General features: G+C 37.2%; 1 long non-coding RNA gene across 1 annotated transcript in view; it reads right to left on the reverse strand.

The window, feature by feature from the left end:
- Window positions 1-7,449: 7,449 nt before the first annotated feature.
- Window positions 7,450-20,824, reverse strand: part of LOC113911466 — a 65,126-nt gene continuing 51,751 nt past the window's right edge. The window contains exons 9-10 of the long non-coding RNA XR_003516476.2: window positions 7,752-7,863; window positions 7,450-7,497 (exon numbers count right to left, since the gene is read on the reverse strand). This is a non-coding gene — a long non-coding RNA (uncharacterized LOC113911466). The remainder of the gene's footprint in view (window positions 7,498-7,751; window positions 7,864-20,824) is intronic.

Below are 20,824 nucleotides of genomic sequence, written 5' to 3' on the forward strand. Positions count from 1 at the left end.
ATATTTACTGAATGCCTGGAAGTATAGTAGTTGGCACAAGAGAATGAAGTCTATAGCCTACAAAAAGGAGATAGTAACATGTAACTTGTTTTACAAACAAGTAAAATATATAGTAAGCTAGATATTAATAGGTATTATAGGGAAAAATAAGAGAACTAGGGAATGGAATTTTAATTATGGTGGCCAGGAAATGCTTCGCTGAGGCTATTTATACTGCAATAGAGACAGGAATCTAGGCATGTGCATTTATGGTAGAAAACTGGAGAGGAAACAAGTACAAGAGTTTTGAAGCCAGATTATACAGTAAGTGAGAAGAAGAACGGAGTGGCCCGTATGACTGGAATGGAGAAACCAGCAAAGACGACCACAGAGATATAGACAGGTGATGTGATTATGTAGACCAATGTGAAGACTTGGGATTTTACTCCAAGTGAGATGAGAAGCCACTGGAGTATTTATGTGGAAGAGTGACATGTTTGAATTTATGCTGTGTAAGTCAGCCATATGGATAATAATCTATAAGGGTAATGAAGGCAGAAATGGGGATAGCAGCTAGAAGGTCATCACAATTGTTCATTCAAGAAATGATGATGACTTGGACTAAACTGATAGAAATAAAGGGAATGCAACAGTTTGGATTGTAGATGTATTTTCCAGGTAGAGGGAGGAGTACTTTGTGATAGACTGAAAGCCAGTTATGAAAGAAGGAGAGAGATTAATCCCAGTGATTTCGGCCTGAGCAAATAGAAGTGTGGAACAGCAATTACTGATATGGAGAAGGTTCTGTGAAGAGCAGGACTGGAGGGAAGGGTAAGAGTATGACTCTAGGGCTGCTAGATTCGAGGTGCCTCTTAGATATCTAAGTGGAGAGACTTTGAGTTGAGATAGAAGGTCCAGGTTGGAGATAACCCCTTAGGAGCTGTCAGTGGAGAAATGATTTCTGAAATCATGAAAAAGATGAAGCTGTCAAAATATCAAGTGTAAGGATAGAAGGGAAGAGTGTGAGGGCTTAGTCTGGGGGCACTCCAGTAATTCGTGGTCAGGGAGATTAAGAGAATTCATCAAAGAAGCCCTAGAAAAAGGAGCAGACAGGGAGAAGAAAGAAAACCTGAAGAGAGTAGTAACCTGGGATGCACAGGAGGAAATTTTCAAGGAAAAAGAGAGTGATTCATTGTATCAAATTCTGATGATGGGTCAAGTGAGACAGTACATGAAAACTGATTTTGATTTAGCAGTATGGAGGTCACTGGTGATTTAATAAAAGGTATTTCATTAGAGTGGTAAGTTCAAAGCTTAACCAGAAAGGGTTTACAAGAGAAAGGGGAGAAGAACTGGGGACTATTAATTTAGACAACATTTTGAAAGTTTTTATATAAAAAGGAATGAGAAATTCAGTGGTAGCTAATTGGGGACAGGGTCAATAATTTTTTTCAGATGAGAGAAATAAGAGCATGTTTGTATGCTGATATAAATGATCGAGTAGAAAGTGGAGGGAAATGATAAAGGAGGGAGAACAATGTCTAGAAGTAGAAGAGAAAGCAAGCAGTCTCCTGCCAAGTGGAGGAATTGTGTTTAGATGGGAACACCTTAAGTCAACCACTGTCAAAGGAACGGATGAAAGTAGGTGCTTAGTTATTATGGTAGAAGCTTGTAGAACCTCTTTTCTGCTCGTTTCTATTTTCTCTGGAAACACAGTCATCAACTGTAGGGAAGTTGAGGAGAGAAGAAAAAGTAGGGAATATTTTTTTCAGGGAGAGTGGGAGAATGAATGGACTAAGGAAATATAATATGATTGCCACGCAACATTAAGAGCCCACTTGAGATTAGAGGTCATAAATTTAAAGGAAGACCATCATTATGGTTGTGATTTTCTGCAGCCATATTCAGCTGTATGAGAGCAGATGTATAGTAGGTAGAAAGATGAATTTAACCATGGATTGAGCATGGATGAAATTCTGTAATACAGATACAATACAAGGAAACAGGGAGTAATTATGAGGATGAGTCATGGAATGTAAGTTGGGTGAAAAAGAAAGGGAATTCGTAGGGTAACAACAAAAAAGTGGTATGATCAAGTGATTTTGACCCTAGTAGGATATAAATATGTTTGAACTGGTAAAACAAAAAGTAAAGGTCATGGAGAGAGATTGAAATTGAAAGTTTTGGAAATTAAGGGTTGCTAGTAAAAAGAAACTATATGATATAACCTGAGATTGTCCTATGTTGACGGAAGATGATCGTTTTAGGGAAATGAGCTCAAGGCACAGGAAAGCTAGATTGAAGCAGTATCTACATAGATTTTGAAATGATCAAGGATAAGAGAGGAGCAGTTTAGGACACAGTGACTTTTATCTCTTTAAGGGAAAAAGGAGAATGACCTGGAAGTCTGCAAATGACTCCAACAAGGAACAGTAATATGAGTTCACAACGTGAGCTTTAAAACTGGAAAGACTGGGCCCCTGGGTGGCTCAGTTGGTTAAGCGACTGCCTTCGGCTCAGGGCATGATCCCAAGCTCCTGGGATGGAGTCCCGCATCCAGCTCCCTGCTCAGCAGGGAGTCTGCTTCTCCCTCTGACCCTACCCCCTCTCATGCTCTCTCTATCTCATTCTCTCTCTCAAATAAATAAATAAAATCTTTAAAAAAATAAAAAATAAATAAAACTGGAAAGAATGAGGAAAGGTTGCCTGGAAGTGACAAAGAGAAATAAGTGCATTTGCCCCATCTCCAGGCCTCGGGGTATGAGAGTGTGGAGGAGAAAAAGCACTAATTAAGAGGGCTTTTGAAAAACAGTGTCCTCAAGGAAGAACTGATTTGTTATGGGAGTGGTTCTCAACCTTGGCTGCTCATCTTATAAATAGGATAGATAGATGATTGATTGACAGAAAGATGATAGATATATTTTAGATAAATATTTTCTAGTTTCACCGTTTAAACTTTTCCCTCAAAATTCTCATAGAAGTTCTGCTAATGGTTAAAATAAGTAATTTTGTAGTCAATTAAATTACATGAGTGACATTACTTCCATCTTCTTTATGCAGTGAGAAAACTAACCATCATCTTGCACATAATCAGTTTATATTATCTCAGAGGAATTAAAAAATGTAATTAGGGAGGAAATAATCTCATTTAAATATTTTTTTTAGTATCAAGTGGGACTTCTCCAACAATGATAAAGTCTAATTCTTCAGATGTTACACCAAAGGTACAAAATTGAGTGTGTCACTGGGTACAATTCTGAGATGGCCACTGATAACAACTGCAGGTAGACCATGCAGCCAGGTAGACCTAAATGTCCATGCTGCATTGATCTTACAGGCATGATACCCAAGAAGACCTAGAAATACAACGTGAGTCTACTACATTAGTGAGAAATGCTGTGTTCGTTTCTTTCCTACGAGATGTCATGGTGTACAGCCCATGGTGAATTAACATACAAATGGTGGTGGGAGCAAGTTCAAGTGCTTAATAATAAGAGATAAAAGTTGTAATGAGCATCGGGTAATATATACGACCGATGAATCACTGACCTCTACTTCTGAAATTAATATATCGTATATTAATTATTGCATTTAAGTAAAAAAATAAAAATAAGAGGTAAAAGAATGAATTCAAAACTGTTTTTAAGACTAGATATTGTATCATTTTAAAATTTATTCATTTATTCCTTCAGACAACATGTTTTGAGTGTCTAATATAGGCAAGGCACTCTGCTGGCTAAAGGGCATGCAGCAGCAAATGAACTCTAACTTCCCAAAGTTTACAATCTTCTTCACTCTTGTGAAGAATATTTTTTTAAAGGTTTATTTATTTATTTGAGAGAGAGTGGGGGAGAGAAAGAGAGAGTCAGGGAAGGGGCAAAGGGAGAGAATATCCAAGCAGACTCCCACAGAGCATAGAGCTCCCCATGCAGGGCTCGATCCCACAAGCCATGAGATCAGGACCTGAGCCAAAGCCAAGAGTTGGACACTTAACTGACTGAGTGACCCAGGCGCCCCCAAGAATATTTTTTACTCACCACCCAAAAAGGCAAGACACAGGTGTGTGTCCTGATAATTATAGGGGGCAGGAATTAACTTTCATTTGGACATTTACTCTTAAATTTATTTTCTGATACCTCTTGTGAAGACTTAAGATACATAGGAGTCTTAGGAAATTTGCAATGAGAAATCACAAACTCAGAGAAAACTAGTTTTCTTAGTAAACCTCTCATGACATTTGTGACTTTAAAATTCAAGAATAAACATTTCTATCACCCCTAGGCAAGGGTGAAGGCAGTTAAAACCAACTCAAATGTCTTTGGTTTTATTTTTTTAAAACATGAATACTAATAACACAGATTAGATTAAGCAAGAATAAGAAAGATCTGAGGGCTTAAAATTTTAAAAAATGCATTTGACCGTACTTCTGAGAGGAGGAGCTAAGACAAAATGGAGTGGTATTGCAGAAAGAAATGAAAATCCCCAAGGCAACCCACAGAAGGAAGAAGAGCTTCTCTTAAAGTATAAATGGGTCTTTGTTGGATTTTAACAAGCCCTCAAAGGACAGATTCCTGGAGATGTCTGAAGTTCTTCATTTAATGTGAAAATACTTTACACTTTCCCTTAAACAAAGAAATCAACCCACTGGCTAGGAGCCAGAACTTGCACATTTTTTGAGGCACCACAGGAAAAGAGAAAAGAAGAAAGAAGGCAAACACTTCCACATTCACCCTGGGGGAAGAATGTGCCCCACTTCCCAGAGTTCTAATCAGTGGCAGTTCTGGATCCTGATTAATGAGTCCTTCCATTCTCCTCGCTTTGCTGCCCCCTCTGCTGCTCTACAGTTTCAATTTTCACCCCAAATCTGGAATTGCGTCCTCAGTGAAGAAAGCCCTGAGATGATATGGCAGGAATAAAAGGGAAAAGCAGATATTAGTGCTACCTGACCAGCAGGAAATTTGAACTGTATCAAATGAGATGGCCCAAAGAGCCTGTGGAAATGTAAGATAAAGTTCAGAACAGGATTAATATGTCATGTTTCTTTTTGGGGGGGGGAGGGTTGAGGGGGCAGAGTCTGAGTTAAAAGTTTATGAGCCAATGTGGCACACCATCACTTTGTCATTGCATCCTGCGTTGGGCTGGGACTTGAGTCAGAGCTGCAGTGAGGTTTCCATTTAACCTCCTTAAAAAAGAAAAAAGAAAAAGATTTTCGGTGTCATTTGGGTAGGCTGAGCTGGGATAACTTATCTGTGGGTTATGATTTATTTAAATATGTGAATATGATATTCAGACACATTCATAATAACACCTACATTTGCATACTTTCCACTGAACATGTTTAGGGCTTTATACATATAAAATAAATACATCTCCACAAGAAGGCTACATGCACAGAAATGGAAGCACAGGGGAGGTATGTGATTCACTTATCATCTCACAGCTGGGAAATGGTGGTCCTTGCTTCAGACTCTGCGCTTTCAAGCATTCAACCATCTGCATCTCCTTTCCAAAGAAAACTCTGATATAAATACTAATTATCATTTTCAAAGATGCATAGATGTTCCTTTTAAGAGAAACTAACATTTTATAAAAGTATGAATGAAGAAGTATTTAAGACAGCAAGAGAAAGGTAGTTAAGAGTTAGGACTAAGTTCGGATCCTGTCTTCTGTGGGGTTCTAAGCTATGTGACCTTGAACAAATAGCAGTGTTGTTAAAACTCAGTTTTCTCATCTATAGAATGGGGATACTAACAGCAGGTTTACCATAAAGAATAAATGTGGTGATGCATGTTAGGTAGCACATACCCAGGACAATAAAATTATAATAAATGGTAGCAATTAATTTAATGTCTTTAACATAAACTTCTCCTAAACAATTTTATAGTGAATTTACTCCAGTGAAATCCAAACTTTCTAAGTATTTCACTCCCACAATATATATTAGAAGATTGCTCTATATATTTCAAGAATTTGAAAATGGCAGGAATGTCTTTGGTTACAAGGAAGAAGTATGAAAAATAACCTTAGCACATCCAAATTCTGGCATCTAGCTGACAACATGAAGCAAATGATGAAATTGAGAAGTGATTCTCTAGACAAATCAGGACAAGTCATGCCTCTTTCTTAGTTTGCTTCCAAAATTGTCCCTGTCTTAGATTTCTTCTGGGTTAGTTTATAGTCACTGTGTCCCTGGAGCGGCAGTTGCTTGTAGCTCAGCATTGTGGCTTCTAGCACCAAAGGAAGCTTTATGACCAGATCACTCTAAGTCACTCTATTTCAAGCTGCCAAAGACTTTGTGGTTAAGAAGAATGGTAGAAGACTTCTATAATTTAAAACCAGGGTTGTTGTTCTTTTTTTTTTTTTTTTCCACTGGAGTGATTCAATGTGCATTGCGTGTGCACATGTGCTCTGGTACAGATGGAGACTCAAATGACTATCAGACCCTTTGGTGTGAGTTCAAATTTCCTGAAGGTGTTGGAATGTCTGTAAAACATCAGATGCCCTTCTGCTTGAGTTTTTTTTTAATAAATATATTTTAATTCTCTGCTGATTTGACATCTCACTTTATTTTGGGAAAGACTTGACAGTATATTTAAAAAATGGTCCATAAAAAAGTTTTTGACTTTCTGGCAGGTAAGCAGTTAGATCTTATTTGTCTACAACCAAAGACTGGTCATTGTGTGGGTGTGTGTTCATTCCCTCCCCCACGAAAAATTTTTAAATCTTTATTCTTGTTCCAGTACTATTAGTCATATTTTACAGAATTATTGGTGAGCCACTGTCATCACTTTTCCTACTTAAGCTTCAGAAATTCTTTTCAGAGAGGCTTGGGGAATGTTATCAATGTAAACTCTGGAGTTTTATTTCTAAGCCTTTCTATAATTGCAAGGTAGCTTCCACATACTTCATTTTGCACTAAGCCCAATGGTCAGAGAGAGCAGAAACCCTCCTGCAATGTTGTACTTTGAGTAGTGGATTCTGCAGTCAATGGCTCCCACCAGCTTCTTTTGTTTTCAATGTCTGAAAATCAAAATGTTAAGAAATTGCTGTGGAAAGAAAAGGACTTGAGGCAGACATAGTCTTCTGCTGACACCCTCTATTTTTGTTTTCAATCAAAAAATGAAGACACAAAAATAACCATCATCAACAACCAACCCTGTAGGTAGGCTGAAAATATAGCTGTTGATATGACATGATTTCAGGTGCATATGTGGCTTCTGTTTGCCCCAATTATTTCCCAACACGGGATCTCCTGTTCCCTTTCCCATGGCAAAAAATCTACTATTAGAGTCATTCCCAAGAATATTAAAACAATGCCACTATAACAATGTAATATAAAAAAATAAAACAATGTAACAATGCGACATCATCAATTCAGGACAGGCTCCTCATGCTGGGCTAGCAAATGACCTCCAAGTCAGTATGATTTAAAATAATAGACGTTTTAATTTTTTCTTACTTACACAATATGTCCATCGCTGGGGCAGAGGGATTCTGTTCATCACAGTCATTCAGAGACTTTTCTCATCATCATTCCAAAAGAAAAATAAGTCGTAGTAAGGTCTTACAGTCACAAATCGGTGCACAGATACATGCCACCTTTACTCACAACTCACAGGCCAGCATTTGTTCCATGGTCCCCACAAGCACACACAGGCCAGCAAGTGCATCCAGTATGTGCCAGAAGCAGTGGGAAAGCATTTAGCAAGAGCCCTCAAGACTACCAACAGTTACCTCAAAGGAGGAGTTCTAAATTTGGAAAGAGCCTTTACCTTATTGCTTGAGAAATTCTGAAGAGTAAGTGCTGAATTAGCAGAGGTGAAGTTGAGCAGGTCTCTCCAGGTTGAGAGGCTTCTTGGGATGGGAGCTCAAGGGAGAGGACCCCTGCTTGTTTGGAAACACACAAACAACAACAACAACAAAAACACAGATGTTAAAGCAGAAATAAGAGGGAGATCAATTTACTCTGCCACTTTGCTCATATCAGTTTTGCTTAAAACTACATTGTAATTAGTGCCAGGTTTTTAAATTTTTTTTAATTTTTAATTTATTTATTTGAGAGAGAGAGAGCACAGTGAGTGAGAGAACAGGAGTGGGGGGTAGGGACAGAGGAAGAGGGAGAAGCAGGCTTCCCACTGAGCAGGGAGCCTGCTGCGGGGCTTGACCTCAGGACCCTGGGATCATGACTGGAGCCAAAGGCTGCCGCCCAACCAACTGAGCCACCCAGGCGCCCTAGTGCCAGACTTTTTAATGTAAATATAACATACTTCAAAAAAATCACAAAAATAATATTATATGTGAAAAGATTACCATAAAAATGTTAAACACATTTATATTTGTGTAATAATACAAATAACAAAGCCAGGTCATCCATTATTTGCTTCAAATTAGCATCAAAAGAAAATAGTTGAAATATGAAATGCACATATGTACAAGTATCTGAGTAAGTATCCTAAGGATTCACAAGTATGAATAACTACTTGCCAGGAAATCAATTTTTCTTTGAGAACTTTAAGTCACAGTCACATTTCAGTTTGTTTCATAGTTAGATGTCAATATTTTCATAATTAATTGCCCTTTTATTTATAGCCACTTTCTCCAACCACGAAGCTACCCGTGAGTGCCAGATTACTCATCTGTCCCTTAACAGCTAACTACTTTTCATTGCTGAATACACTGTAGTTATTTATCAATTCATCTGTTGAGGAACATTTGAGTCATTTCCAGTCTTTTGTATTACAAATAAAGTTGCTTTGGACATTTATGTGCAAGTCTTTGTAGAGACATAAGCTTTCATTTCTATTGGGCACGTACCTAGGAGTGGAATGACTAAGTGATAAAGTGTATTTTTAACTTTTTAAGAAACTGCCAAACTCTTTTCCAAAGTGAATGTACAATTTCCTTTCCCTTGAGCATTGCATGAGAGTTCCAATCGCTCCATATCCTCACAAGAACTTGGTATAGCCAGTCTTTTTAATTTGAGGCATTCTGACAGGTGTGCAGTACTTACTATCTCACTGTGGATTTAATTTGAATTTCTCTAACACTGAACATATTTTTATTCATTATTTAAACTATTTTCTAAGGGATCTGTTCATGTCTTTTGTTTCTTCTTTGACTGGATTGTCTGTTTTTTGTTTGTTTTTTGTAATTGACTTGTAGGAACTCTACATATACTTGATTCAAATCTTTTGTCTAATAGGTATGTTTTGAATAGTTCTTATCAGGCTGTCATTTGCTTTTTCATTTTCTTTTCTTCTCCATTTTATTTTTTTTATTAACATATAATGTATTATTTGTTTCAGGGGTACAGGTCTGTGATTCATCAGTCTTACACAATTCACAGTACTCACCACAACATACACCCTCCCCAATGTCCATCACCCAGCCACCCCATCCCTCCCACCCCCCTCCACTCCAGCAACCCTCAGTTTTTTAGCTGAGATTAAGAGTTTCCTATACGCCTTTTCATTTTCTTAACTGTATTTTTGAAGAGTAAATGAAAAAATAAAAAAAATAGGCAACTTACATCATAAGTTAGATATTAGCTTTGCTCAAGGAGGGGGCTGTCCTCAAAGTTGCATCACATTCCTTCCAGGTCTAAGATACTAGGTATCATTAAGGTATGCACAATTCAAAACTAAAGAAAATCATAACTAAAAACACCAGAACAACAATGTCCACTGCCTGAGTACCAAGGCTGTGCCAAACAATGCGGTTGTCTCCTTAGAGAGGAAGTGACTGAGATAGAAGCCTGTCCAACTCCAAAATTATACAACTTCTTTCTCTGCCAAAGCCAGCATATTTCTGTTAGCGTTTCATGATTAGTCTGACAGCCTAAAACACAGTGAATAAAAAACACACATTTGTAAGCTTCTACTTCTGTGAACCTAATTGTTTTATATACTGTGATATTGAGACAGAAAAGTAGAACCATGCAGGTGATGATCTCAAAACGTGGGATCAAATCTCTCTCCATTCATCTCACTTTTTGGGAATTGACCGAGCCAATAATATAGAATTGCATTAAATAACAAAGAGAAACTGTTTATTTTCATTTCTTATTTTCTTAATGGTTACTTAACATACTTTTAAAATACTAAAACAAATACACTGTGAGGAAAATAATAGGAATTTTTAGGTAAAATTTCAAGTTTCTGGAAAATATCATTTTTTTAAATTTATTTTTTAATTAACATATAATGTATTATTTGTTTCAGGGGTACAGGTCTGTGATTCATCAGTCTTACACATTTCACAGCACTCAGCATAGCACTCACCCTTCCCAATGTCTATCACCCAGCCACCCCATCCCTCCCACCCCGCTCCACTCCAGCGACCCTCGGTTTGTTTCCTGAGATTAAGAGTCTCTTATGGTTTATCTCCCTCTCTGGTTTCATCTTGTTTCATTTTTCCCTCCCTTCTGCTATGATCCTCTGTCTTATTTCTCAAATTCCTCATATCAGTGAGATCATATGATACTTGTCTTCCTCTGATTGACTTATTCCACTTAGCATAATACCCTCTAGTTCCATCCACGTCATTGCAAATGGCAAGATTTCATTTTTTTTGATGGCCGTATAATATTCCATTGTGTGTGTGTGTGTGTGTGTGTGTGTGTGTGTGTGTGTGTGTGTGTGTGTGTGTGTGTGTGTGTATACACACCACATCTTCTTTTCCAATTCATCTGTTGATGGACATCTTGGCTCTTTCCATAGTTTGGCTGTTGTGGACATTGCTGCTATAAACACTGGGGTGCAGGTGCCCATTTGGATTACTACATTTGTATCTTTGGGGTAAATACCCAGTAGTACAATTGCTGGGTCATAGGGTAGCTCTATTTTCACTTTTTGAGGAACCTCCATACTGTTTGCAGAGTGGCTGCACAAGCTTGCATTCCCACCAACAGTGTAGGAGGGCTCCCCTTTCTCCACATCCCCATCAACATTTGTCATTTCCTGACTTGTTTATTTTAGCCATTCTGACTGGTGTGAGGTGATATCTCACTGAGGTTTTAATTTGGATTTCACTGAAGCTGAGCGATGTTGAGCACTTTTTCATGTGTCTGTTGGCCATTTGGATGTCTTCTTTGGAAAAATGTCTGTTCATGTCTTCTGCCCATTTCTTGATTGGATCATTTGTTCTTTGGGTGTTGAGTTTGATACGTTCTTTATAGATTTTGGATACTAGCCCTTTATCTGATATGTCATTTGCAAATATCTTCTCCCATTCTCTCAGTTGTCTTTTGGTTTTGTTGACTGTTTCCTTTGCTCTGCAAAAGTTTTTATCTTGATGAAGACCCAATAGTTCATTTTTGCTTTTCATTCATGATTTTATTTATTTGGGTTCTTCCTCTCTTCTTTTTGGTAAGTCTGGCCAGGGGTTTATCAATCTTATTAATTCTTTCAAAGAACCAGCTCCTAGTTTCGTTGATCTGTTCTACTGTTCTTTTGGTTTCTATTTCATTGGTTTCTGCTCTGATTTCTCTTCTCCTGCTGAGTTTAGGCTTTATTTGCTGTTCTTTCTCCATCTCCTGTAAGTGTAGCGTTAATTTGTGTATTTGAGACCTTTATTGTTTCTTGAGAAAGGCTTGTATTGCTATATACTTTCCTCTTAGGTCCGCCTTTGCTGCATCCCAAAGATTTTGAACAGTTGTGTTTTCATTTTCATCTGTTTCCATGAATTTTTTAAATTCTTCTTTAATTTCCTGGTTGACCCATTCATTCTTTAGTAGGATGCTCTTTAGCCTCCATGTATTTGAGTTCTTTCTGACTTTCCTTGTGATTGAGTTCTAGTTTCAAAGCATTGTGGTCTAAAAATATGCAGGGAATGATCCCAATCTTTCGGTACCAGTTGAGACCTGATTTGTGACCTAAGATGTGATCTATTCTGGAGAATGTTCCATGGGCACTCGAGAAGAATGTGTATTCTGTTGCTTTGGGATGGAATGCTCTGAATATATCTGTGAAGTCCATTTGGTCCAGTGTGCCATTTAAAGTCTTTATTTCCTTGTTGATCTTTTGCTTTTTTTTTTTTTTTTTTAAAGATTTTATTTATTTATTTGAGAGACAGAGAACGAGAGATAGAAAGCACGAGAGGGAAGAGGGTCAGAGGGAGAAGCAGACTCCCTGCCGAGCAGGAAGCCCGATGTGGGACTCGATCCCGGGACTCCAGGATCATGACCTGAGCCGAAGGCAGTCGCTTAACCAACTGAGCCACCCAGGCGCCCCTGATCTTTTGCTTAAATGATCTGTCCATTTTAGTGAGGGAGGTTGTTAAAGTCCCCTACTATGATTGTATTATTGTTGATGTGTTTCTTTGATTTTGTTATAAATTGGCTTATATAATTGGCTGCTCCCATGTTAGGGGCATAGATATTTAAAATTGTTAGATCTTCTTGTTGGATAGACCCTTTAAGTATGATGTAGAGTCTTTCCTCATTTCTTATTATAGTCTTTGGTTTAAAATCTAATTTTTCTGGTTTAAGGATTGCCACCCCAGCTTTCTTTTGATGTCCATTAGCATGGTAAATGATTTTCCACCCCCTCACTTTAAATCTGGAGGTGCTTTGGGTCTAAAATTAGTCTCTTTTTCAATGACAGCCGAGCTGGATACAGTATTCTTGGCTGCATGTTTTTCTCATTTACTGCTGTGAATATATCGTGCCAGTCCTTTCTGGCCTGCCAGGTCTCTGTGGATAGGTCTGCTGCCAATCTAATGTTTCTACCATTGTAGGTTATAGATCTCTTGTCCCGAGCTGCTTTCAGGATTTTCTTTGTCTCTGAGACTCGTAAGTTTTACTATTAGATGTCGGGGTGTTGACTTATTTTTATTGATTTTGAGGGGGGTTCTCTGTGCCTCCTGGATTTTGATGCCTATTTCCTTCCCCAAATTAGGGAAGTTCCCCACTATAATTTGCTCCAATATACCTTCTGCCCTTCTCTCTCTTTCTTCTTCTTCTGGGATCCCAATTATTCTAATACTATTTTGTCTTATGGTATCACTTATCTCTCAAATTCTCCCCTTGTGATCCAGTAGTTGTTTATCTCTCTTTTTCTCAGCTTCTGTATTCTCCATCATTTGGTCTTCTATATCACTAATTCTCTCTTCTGCCTCATTTATCCTAGCAGTTAGAGCCTCCATTTTTGATTGCACCTCATTAATAGCCTTTTTGATTTTGACTTGGTTAGATTTCAGTTCTTTTATTTCTCCAGAAATGGATTCTCTAGTTTCTTCTATGCTTTTTTCAAGCCCAGCTAGTATCTTTATAATCATCATTCTGAACTCTAGTTCCAACATCTTACTAATGTCCGTATTGATTAGGTCCCTGGCAGTTGGTACGGCCTCTTGTTCTTTTTTTTTGAGGTGTTTTTTCCATCTTGTCATTTTGTCCACAGAAGAATAGATTAATGAGAGAACAAAATGCTAAAAGGGTGACAATGACCCTAGAAAAAAATACACTAAACAAATCAGAAGAGACCCAAAACCAGGGGAAAAGAAAGGGGGAAAAATAAAAAAGAATATGATCAGGCTGGTGAATAGAACAGAGCCACATACTAGATTTGGGGTATATTTTGGTCTGTTAGAAGAAATTGCCTCTCAAAATATTAAAGAAAGAAAAACATATATATATATATATATATATATATACACACACAGACATATATATATATATATATACACAAAAAAAAATAAGGGTAAATACGATGAAGGGATGGAATATGACTGTAAAGATGAAAATTAAAAAAATATTTTAAAAAAGGAATTGATAAGTTGGTTGGAAAAAGAATGAAAAAAATTTAAATAAAAAGGAGAATGTGATCGGGGGAGAGTAGGACAAAGACATACACTAGATTTAGGGTATATTTTGGCCTGTTAGAAGAAACTGTATCCCAAAATTTTAAAGAAAGAAAAACTTATATATATACAAAAAATAAGGTTAAATACAATGAAGAGATATGACTGTAAAAATGAAAAATTAAAAAAGATTTTTAAAAAGGATTTGATAAGATGGTTGAAAAAGGAAAGAAGAAAAATTCAACTAAAAAAATAGAAAAAGAAAAAAAAAGAAAATTTTAAAAATTAACTTTGAAAGACTAAAGAATCAGGGGGAAAAAAGCCATGAATTCTACTTGCTGTATTCCCCTAGTGCTGGCATTCGGCCATTCTCATTGATTGGTAAACTTGGTCCTGGCTGGCTGTTCTTGCTGATCTTCTGGGGGAGGGGCCTGTTTTCGTGGTTCCCAAATGTCTTTGCCGGGAGGCAGAATTGCCCCGCCCCTGTCTGTCCAGGCTAAGCAATCTGCTCGGGTTTGCTTTTGGGAGCTTTTGTTCCCTGCAAACTCTCAGTACAGCTTTGGAGGATGAGAGTGAAAATGGCAGCCTCCCAATCTCTGCCCTGGAGGAGCCGAGAGCTCAGGGCCCCATCCTCAGTGCGCCCCCAGAGAAAAGCAGTCAATCACTCCCGTCTCCCTGGTCTCTGGCCGCACTCCGTGCTCACCTGGCCTGTGACCAAGTGTTTCTATCTCTGGCACACGACCCCATGTGGAGTCTCCAAACCCAGCAGATCCCTGCGGTGCGCTTCCGCACCGCTCCTCCTGGGGGAGGAAGGGGAGTCTCCCCAGATCTGCTGCTTGTTGGGTCCCTGCTGGAGGAGCAGTGGCCCGACTGTGCCATAGATCATGGTTTATGGCAACCCCGAGCTGAGAGCCCGCACCTCAGCTCTGTCTCTGCACCCAGCTTCCCCGCTCCAATACCTGGGAGCTCTGCCGCACTCAGGCACCCCCGGTCTTCCTGTGACCCTGAGGGTCCTGAGACCACACTGTCCCAGCAAGGGTTCCATCCCCTGCTTAGCCACTGGAGTGATGTCCCTCAGTGGAGCCGACTTCTAAAAGTTCCGATTTTGTGCTCCAGGGCTCTATCACTTGCCGGTAGCAGCTGACGGAGGCCCCCTCCCCCACCGTCTATCCTACCGAATATCTCCTCGGATTCGCTTCTCTGCACGTCCTACCTTCCAGAAAGTCTTCACTTTTCTGTTCAGAGAGTTGCTGCTATTCTTTTCTTTGATCTCCTGTTGAGTTCTAGATGTTCAGAATGGTTTGACCCCTATCTAGCTGAATTCCTGGGACCAGACGAAATTTAGGTCTCCTACTCCTCTGCCATCTTGCTCCTCCTCCACTTGAAAATATCATTTTTATAGTGAGTTATTTCAATTATACCCTCATGACCTTGCCGTTCTTTATTCATTGGTATTTGCACATGGTTTTCTGAAAAAAACAGCTTATTACTGACTTTCAAAGAGAGTATAATGTTCAAGTCTTGAGTACTGGTAAAAAGTTATGCATAGGGTAAACTCTGACTTCAATGTAATCAGTTATATTCTTTGAGCTACTGAGATTAAATAATAAAAAAAAATCAAACCAAAAGAAGGTAGAAAGTTGGGCAAATATGTATATACAAAATATGGAAAATAGTATAAGAAAACAGTAAAATGTAGCTTTAAACACAAATATGTCAGTCACAGTAAATGTTAATATATTAAATTCCTTATTAAAGTCAAAGAGTTTCATACTGAATTTATCAACAGCACAACTCTATGTGTGTTGCAAGAAATATACCTAAGAACTAAGGAAAATAACTAAAAGTAAAGAACAGAAAAATGGGAAAAGCAGAAACAACAGAGCAACCGTAGTGATTAATAACAAAATGTATTATAAGACTGAAAGCATTAGTAGCAATAAAAAGAAAATTTTCATGGTGATAAAAGTTTCAAATGGCCAGAAAGATATAACAAATCTAAATATCTTGTTTTGTAGCCTCAATTTTATGAAACAAAAATTAACAAAAATTCAAGGAAAAATAGAGAATAATGTAGAATATTTTACAAATAATAATCATATACTGAGCTATAAAGCAAGGACTAAAAATAATATAAACCACAATGTAAAAATTTTAAAGCTGTCCAAACCAAATCCAGCAAAAAAATAAAAATAATATTCCAATCAGGAAGGAATTATCCCAGTAATGCTAGGTTAATTCAACATTTGAAAACCAATCCATGGATTTAATTACATTAATAGAATAAATAAAAAATACTATTATTCAGGAAAAGAATTAGGCAAACTCCAAAATCCATTACTTAGAAAACTGTTCTAAAATTGAGTTTAAAAAACTTCCTTCTAAAACAAACAAAAAACCTTCTTTCTAAAGTGTAGCTACAGAAATCCATAGCAAAATATAAAATTATAAATATTAAAAGTTTTTCTCACTAATGTCCTGTTATCAGTACAATATTCAATATTTTATTGGGTTCCTGAGCCATTACAATAAGACAAAAAGGGAAATAAAATGTACATGGCATTGAAAGAAACAGAACTGTTACTCTTACAGTCAGAAAATCCAAGAAAACCTACATGTAAGTTATTAGAATAAGTGAGTACAGCAGGGCCACTGGACAGAAGGTTGTCCTAGGGTTCTTGAGAAAAAAACAAAATCAGTAGAATAGAAAGAGAAACAAACAGATTTATTTTAAGAAAATGGGGTATGCAACTGTAGGGACAGGCAACTATGAAATCTGTAGAGTAACAGGCTGGAAATTCAGGTTGGAATTGATATTGTATTCTTGAGTCTGAAATCTTCAGGGCCAGCCAGCAGGCAGAGTTTCTATACCGCAATCTGGAGGCAGAGTTGTTTCTTTTGGGGGAAACTTCCATCTTTGCTCTTAAGGTCTTCAACTTACTGAATGTGGTCCTCTCATATTATGGGAGGCAATCTGCTTTACTCAAAGTCTAATGAGTTAAACATTAATCAAATTTTTAAAATAGCTTCACAACATCTTGACTGTTATTGAATAAATAACTAGGCAACATAGACTAGCCAAGTTTCCACATAAAATTAACCATCACAGGCTACCTCTTGTTGTGAACTTGGCACCCCTACACATCTCCTTAAACCATATTTAATCTCTAAAGACATTATCAAGTCATACTTCTGCCTAATATGATACAACTATCCTGTGTGCAACCCAAAATCCACTTAATTCTTTTACCAGAGGATGATGCAAAATCCTTGGGTGATAATCACTCTTCCCTTGGTATTCCATAACTTAAATACTATGATGTAAAGCTAACAAACCTTAAATACTATGATGTGAAGTTAATAATCTTATATAGAAAGAAAAAATAATATGTATACACACACAGAGACATACACAAATATATCCGTAATAAAATAAGGAAGAAATGGTCATAACAATTATAATTTCTGCAACAGATCACCTGTTTGTGGCTGGTATTTCTAACTACCTATTCCCTTTATCCTATTCCATATTCTCTTAGACCCCAGAAAGCAGCTCAGAGGATCATGCTTCTTTACTTGGTACAATGACCCAAACACCCATTTATGAAGGTTCTAGGCCATCAGTAGTCCCACCTGAATTGTGGTGTTGTAGTTTAAATCACAGAGCTTCGTAGTAGTAGGAGATGCCTAAGAGAACATCCATATTTCAGACACTCTCTTCCTTACTTTCGTGTTTTGAAGCCATCCAATTTCCTCCGGGAAGTCTTGATCAATTACCCCCACCAGTAGAGTAACTCCCTGCTTTGCCTATTAATTTACAGGCATGAGGAGCCTAAAGTGGCCAGGCAGCAGTCTTAACTTCCAGTTCAATGCAATCATGCTGTGTCTTCTGATGGAAGCACTCCTTCCATGGAAACTAAGACCCCCTAGACCAGCAAAACATAAAATGGTGAGGGCAGGGAAGAAAATGTTTGCTAGTGGATTACTACAGGCAATAGTAAGCGGAGCTGCTTCTATTTCCACCCCTAGATTCCTGGACCTATGAGTCCTGGATATGAAAGAAATAGCATCATATGTTGGGCACTGATTTTCAAGATTCCTCGATATTTTATTATATATTATAATTTTTATGTATATATATATTATATACTCAAATATAGGCATACAGTATGTACATACATATCAAGGAATCTTGAAAATACTAAGAATAAAACACATAATAAAGAATGAGTTATGAACTATGATACCATTTTATGTAATATATGAAAGTACACATCACAATAAATATTGTTTATAGACATATAAATAAGTAGTAAACTATTAAAACCTAGACAAAAAAGATACACAAAATGCAAGGACAGGGTTATTTTTGAATAGGCAAAGTGATAGGATTGGAGAGAGGTTCAATTATAAACTTGTTATTTGAAATATTCTGAAGCAAATATGGGAGGAAAAAAAACCCTACATTTTTCAAATGTGGCATGTGAGTCAATGGTATAGACTGAACTGTGTCCTCCCAAAATTCATATATTGAAGTCCTCAACTCAATACGATGATATCTGGAGATGGAGCCTTTAGGAGGTAATTAGGTCCAGATGAGGTCATAAGGGTGGGACCCTCATGATGGACTTAGTGCCCTTAGGAGAAGAGACATCAGAAAACTTGCTCACTGTCTCTCCTCCATGTGTGAATACACCCAGAATGCAGCCATCTGTTGTCCAGGAAGACAGCTCTCACCAGAACTCTACCCTGCTGGCACCTTTATCTCAGACTTCCAGCCTCCCATACTATGAGAAAAGAAACTTCTGTTGTTTAATCCACCCAGTTCATACTATTTTCTTATGGCAACACAAGCTAAGACAATCAGTATATTATTTGTAATATAATTCCTCATATTTAAAAAATCACCCTCCTTTTAACAAAATTCATCACCATGAATACCAAGGTCATGTTGCCCAAAGAAAACATAGGAAAATGGAATAACGCAACAATTAAAAAGTAAGTGAAAACATTCTTCAAATATAAATTGTTACACAAGTATCAGATATTATAAAATCCATGAAGGCAGGAATTGCATGAAAATCCCCAGCACCTAGTTCAATACCTGCCATATACCAGTGCTTAGGGTCTGTTATATATGAAGAGCATATAAATTAAACAAATTATAAAACTACCCAAGGAAATAAACTTTACAACCAATGTTCTTCTAAAATCCCATAAAGAGATGAACCTATAACAACAACAAAAAAATATTTCTTTTCAGGGGCTTATTGTCATGTAACATGTTTTCTAACTTTTAAAGTTACTATAAGTAACATGGATCTCTTGGTCTGATAAAACCAATCTTCTAATACCCTCTTTATACACATGACTAACTGAAGCTTTCCCTGCTCTCTTTATAATTCTTTACAATTTCCCTTCCCTAACCTTCCTTTCCTAGTCCAAAAGTGGATCCTTTCATACTAAATGGGGGCATGTGATAGCTTCCTTCTTTGCCTTCTTTTCAGCTAATAAAATGGTATTAGTCTCTTTGGGACTAATAGTCTCTTTGGGACAGCAAAGAGACTATTACCATTTTTATTTTGTATCAGTCCCCAGAGCATTCTTGAATTTCTTTAGGGAAAGTAATCACATTTTGTTTATTAACCTGCATCACACAAAAGTTCAGATTTTTTTTATTGATATATCAATAAGCTCTCATTGTAGAGAATCGCATCTAGAGTATGGACCTGGACAGTATTTCTAGAAATGGAGCTGTCGGGGAAATTTTAAAAAGAAAAGTGTGACTCCAAGTAAGAATTGTATATATAGGTCCTTTTTTCCCTTTTTTCTTTCCTCGTTTCTTTTCTTTGCTCTCTAACATATGTATTTATACTTTCACTAACTTTCCAAACGTGTTAATTCAAATTGGTCTCCTAAGTATTCCCTCCTGTTGGTGGCATTTGGCTGTAGAGTAGAATGAGTAGCTGCCATAGAGCATTTGCTAATGCTTCCTTCCTCAGAGGGAGATTAGTACAAATTTAAGTTTGTGTTAATCCCCACCTGAGGCAAGATACTCTCTGTTGTATTTTTGGTGAATTCAGATAATTGCTACAAGAGTTTACTCTTATTTGCATGATACAGAACTATAGCAAAATATTTGCACTGAGTTATTAACCTGTTTTCCAGTAAATGGTGTTTACTTATGGCCTTGTACATGTGGTATCTATTAAGTAACATCCCCAGGAATGGAAGCTTGCTTATTTGTTAAATGGAAAACAAAATGTCAAAAATAATTGGGAGGAAAGTAAAAGTAAATGGCAAATGTTGACAGGAATGAGGCTTAGCCAAGCTATCAAAAATGCATATTACTTAGACATTAATAAATGAAATACTAATAACAGTTTTTCAAGCTTGACTGGGACTATTTATGGCAAGATTTTAACATTGCTTCACACAATACGATACATTTACATTTTCCCAATGCAGTTAAGATTTCAATTATAATGTAATACACATTTTATTAGCCATTTAGTAATACTGTAGAATAATTGGAAAAGGCAGTGAATGATTTATAAAATGAGGACAGTGATTCCATGAGACTTTCAATTTAAAAGAAAAAAATTAATGAACATTTTTATATAAGGAAAAACACCATCTTCCATGGTTTTGTTATTATTGACTTTATAGCTTATATTTCAGCTGTCTTTAAAAATGATTTGAGATGGCCTAGCATAAACATAATGCAGCCCATGTTAATTAAAAATGTTTTTATTTCTTTTTTTGTTTTTTTTTTTTAAATGTTTTAAATGTGAATGATCAGAAGCCACTGGGGAGAGAAGAATCTTGAGTACTTTGGTCAAAGGATAAAAGTAGTATCTCACCAAGTGTTTTCTGCTCAGAAAGAGAACTGTTGTTGCTGTCATCACATGTGACATCAGATCCAATACCAGAAATGTTCAACTATTCTTCTGCAAGACCATGCTACTCAGAACTTGAGCAAGAATTCCCTTTGGGAAATTGTTCTGCACTTACCTCATTCATAGTGTGAAAAAATGATGGGAACTGA

This window comes from Zalophus californianus, chromosome 12 (assembly GCF_009762305.2).
Source record: "Zalophus californianus isolate mZalCal1 chromosome 12, mZalCal1.pri.v2, whole genome shotgun sequence".
NCBI classification, from domain to species: Eukaryota; Metazoa; Chordata; class Mammalia; order Carnivora; family Otariidae; genus Zalophus; species Zalophus californianus.